Source organism: Mustelus asterias, unplaced genomic scaffold, assembly GCF_964213995.1.
Source record: "Mustelus asterias unplaced genomic scaffold, sMusAst1.hap1.1 HAP1_SCAFFOLD_3715, whole genome shotgun sequence".
NCBI lineage: Eukaryota > Metazoa > Chordata > Chondrichthyes > Carcharhiniformes > Triakidae > Mustelus > Mustelus asterias.
This window is the reverse complement of record NW_027593660.1, coordinates 14,124-17,884: the sequence shown is the minus strand read 5'-3', so window position 1 is coordinate 17,884 and position 3,761 is coordinate 14,124. Positions and strand designations below refer to the sequence as shown.

General features: G+C 67.0%; 1 long non-coding RNA gene across 1 annotated transcript; it reads right to left on the bottom strand.

Annotated features, from left to right (window-relative positions):
* Window positions 1–587: 587 nt before the first annotated feature.
* Window positions 588–2,106, bottom strand: LOC144490741 (uncharacterized). The gene is made up of 2 exons (XR_013497328.1): window positions 1,129–2,106; window positions 588–830 (listed from the first exon to the last, which is right to left on the bottom strand). It is a non-coding gene; the product is annotated as an uncharacterized LOC144490741 (long non-coding RNA).
* Window positions 2,107–3,761: the final 1,655 nt, after the last annotated feature.

Below are 3,761 nucleotides of genomic sequence, written 5' to 3'. Positions count from 1 at the left end.
CATCCCAGGCAGCATCCTGGTGAATCTCCTCTGCACCCTCTCCAGTGCAATCACGTCCTTCCTATAATGTGGCGACCAGAACTGCACACAGTGCTCCAGCTGTGGCCTCACCAAGGTTCGATACAACTCCAAAATGACTTCCCTGCTTTTGTAATCTATGCCTCGATGGATAATGTGGAGATGCCGGCGTTGGACTGGGGTGGTCACAGTAAGAAGCCTCACAACACCAGGTTAAAGTCCAACAGGTTTATTTGGTATCACGAGCTTTTGGAGCGCTGCTCCTTCATCAGGTGAGCGGAGCCGGAGTGTGGACACTCTTACGATATAAGACAGAGTCCCTCCTCACACTGGGGGAGCTCTCCCTCTCTCAGTGGGGGGGGGGGGGGGGGGGGGTTGTCTGTCTTCTCCCCCCCTCAGTCTGGGGTCTCTCCCTCCATCTTCATCGCCCCTTTCCTGCTGAGAATCGATGAGGTTGAAATCTCTGTGGTTTCCAGTGAGCCGCTGTGGAACCTGTGATTGGTTTATTCCCGTGGCTGCCTCATCCACCCCCCCCCCCCTCCCCCAGTTAAACCAATCACAAAGGAGTCTGACATTGTGTTAAAAGTAGATTTTATTGTAGTGTCAAAAACTATTGGGTGAATCTGAGTGACGGTACAAAATGTGTACACTATATACATCACGTTCGTGTGAGGCACCTCGGTACACCGCTCCAGTAAAGTGCATTTTACTCCGGGACCTACAGTCCCTGGCAAATCCTGGCCACCTCTCCTGATTCTGTCTCGAGGAGTTTGGAGGGGGACACGGCCCGGGCCTGACACATTCCCCACTACCTCTGAGCTGCTGCTGTCTCCCTCCCCAGTCCCTCTCTGAGCTGCTGCTGTCCCCCTCCCCAGTCCCTCTCTGAGCTGCTGCTGTCCCCCTCCCCAGTCCCTCTCTGAGCTGCTGCTGTCCCGCTCCCCAGTACCTCTGAGCTGCTACTGTCCCCCTCCCCAGTACCTCTCTGAGCTGTTGCTGTCTCCCTCCCCAGTACCTCTGAGCTGCTACTGTCCCACTCCCCAGTCCCTCTCTGAGCTGCTGCTGTCCCACTCCCCAGTACCTCTGAGCTGCTACTGTCCCCCTCCCCAGTACCTCTCTGAGCTGCTGCTGTCTCCCTCCCCAGTACCTCTGAGCTGCTGCTGTCCCACTCCCCAGTCCCTCTCTGAGCTGCTGCTGTCTCCCTCCCCAGTACCTCTGAGCTGCTGCTGTCCCGCTCCCCAGTCCCTCTCTGAGCTGCTGCTGTCTCCCTCCCCAGTACCTCTGAGCTGCTGCTGTCCCAGTCCCCAGTCCCTCTCTGAGCTGCTGCTGTCCCCCTCCCCAGTACCTCCGAGCTGCTGCTGTCTCCCTCCCCAGTACCTCTGAGCTGCTGCTGTCCCACTCCCCAGTCCCTCTGAGCTGCTGCTGTCTCCCTCCCCAGTACCTCTGAGCTGCTGCTATCCCGCTCCCCAGTACCTCCGAGCTGCTGCTGTCTCCCTCCCCAGTACCTCTGAGCTGCTGCTGTCCCAGTCCCTCTCTGAGCTGCTACTGTCCCGCTCCCCAGTACCTCTGAGCTGCTGCTATCCCGCTCCCCAGTACCTCCGAGCTGCTGCTGTCTCCCTCCCCAGTACCTCTGAGCTGCTGCTGTCCCAGTCCCTCTCTGAGCTGCTACTGTCGCCCTCCCCAGTACCTCTGAGCTGCTGCTGTCCCCCTCTCCAGTACCTCCGAGCTGCTGCTGTCTCCCTCCCCAGTACCTCTGAGCTGCTGCTGTCCCGCTCCCCAGTACCTCTGAGCTGCTGCTGTCCCCCTCTCCAGTACCTTATCCTGAGCTCAGGCACCGAGCACCCACTGGCTATTTGGCTCCGAGGGGCATCACAGCCAAGCTCCAGTTTGTTTGGGGGGAGGGGGAGGGGGGGGTGGGAGAATTGCACTAACCAGAAGCAATGACAGGCTGTAATTGCCCTGTTGGAGGGGGTGTAATCCATCACAGTCCCTGAGTCAGAGTCTGCCCGCAGGGCGGGGCCAGTCTGCCCGCAGGGCGGGGCCAGTCTGCCCGCAGGGCGGGGCCAGTCTGCCCGCAGGGCGGGGCCAGTCTGCCCGCAGGGCGGGGCCAGTCTGCCCGCAGGGCGGGGCCAGTCTGCCCGCAGGGCGGGGCCAGTCTGCCCGCAGGGCGGGGCCAGTCTGCCCGCAGGGCGGGGCCAGTCTGCCCGCAGGGCGGGGCCAGTCTGCCCGCAGGGCGGGGCCAGTCTGCCCGCAGGGCGGGGCCAGTCTGCCCGCAGGGCGGGGCCAGTCTGCCCGCAGGGCGGGGCCAGTCTGCCCGCAGGGCGGGGCCAGTCTGCCCGCAGGGCGGGGCCAGTCTGCCCGCAGGGCGGGGCCAGTCTGCCCGCAGGGCGGGGCCAGTCTGCCCGCAGGGCGGGGCCAGTCTGCCCGCAGGGCGGGGCCAGTCTGCCCGCAGGGCGGGGCCAGTCCGCCCGCAGGGCGGGGCCAGTCCGCCCGCAGGGCGGGGCCAGTCCGCCCGCAGGGCGGGGCCAGTCTGCCCGCAGGGCGGGGCCAGTCTGCCCGCAGGGCGGGGCCAGTCTGCCCGCAGGGCGGGGCCAGTCTGCCCGCAGGGCGGGGCCAGTCTGCCCGCAGGGCGGGGCCAGTCCGCCCGCAGGGCGGGGCCAGTCCGCCCGCAGGGCGGGGCCAGTCCGCCCGCAGGGCGGGGCCAGTCCGCCCGCAGGGCGGGGCCAGTCCGCCCGCAGGGCGGGGCCAGTCCGCCCAGAGAGTGAGGGAAGGAGTTGAGGAGGGGGAGGGTGTTTGGGGTTGGGTGCAGAGCAGGGAGAGGTCTGTGGGAGGGAGGAGTGTGGGGCAAGGGAGTGAATAGGGGGAAAGTTGTGGGGGAAGGGGCGCAGAGTCGGGTGGGGGTAGGGAGGGGAGGGGAAGGAGCGCAGGGTTGGGGTGTCGGTGTGGAGGTAGGAGAACCTTGTGGGAGTGTGGGTTAGGGATGGGGAAGTGGCGCAGGGTCGGGGCGGGGGTACAGGGGTGGGGGTACAGGAGCGGGGGTCAGGGTGGGGTACAGGAGCGGGGGTCAGGGTGGGGTACAGGAGCGGGGGTCAGGGTGGGGTACAGGAGCGGGGGTCAGGGTGGGGTACAGGAGCGGGGGTCAGGGTGGGGTACAGGAGCGGGGGTCAGGGTGGGGTACAGGAGCGGGGGTCAGGGTGGGGTACAGGAGCGGGGGTCAGGGTGGGGTACAGGAGCGGGGGTCAGGGTGGGGTACAGGAGCGGGGGTCAGGGTGGGGTACAGGAGCGGGGGTCAGGGTGGGGTACAGGAGCGGGGGTCAGGGTGGGGTACAGGAGCGGGGGTCAGGGTGGGGTACAGGAGCGGGGGTCAGGGTGGGGTACAGGAGCGGGGGTCAGGGTGGGGTACAGGAGCGGGGGTCAGGGTGGGGTACAGGGGCGGGGGTCAGGGTGGGGTACAGGGGCGGGGGTCAGGGTGGGGTACAGGGGCGGGGGTCAGGGTGGGGTACAGGGGCGGGGGTCAGGGTGGGGTACAGGGGCGGGGGTCAGGGTGGGGTACAGGGGCGGGGGTCAGGGTGGGGTACAGGGGCGGGGGTCAGGGTGGGGTACAGGGGCGGGGGTCAGGGTGGGGTACAGGGGCGGGGGTCAGGGTGGGGTACAGGGGCGGGGGTCAGGGTGGGGTACAGGGGCGGGGGTCAGGGTGGGGTACAGGGGCGGGGGTCAGGGTGGGGTACAGGGGCGGGGGTCAGGGT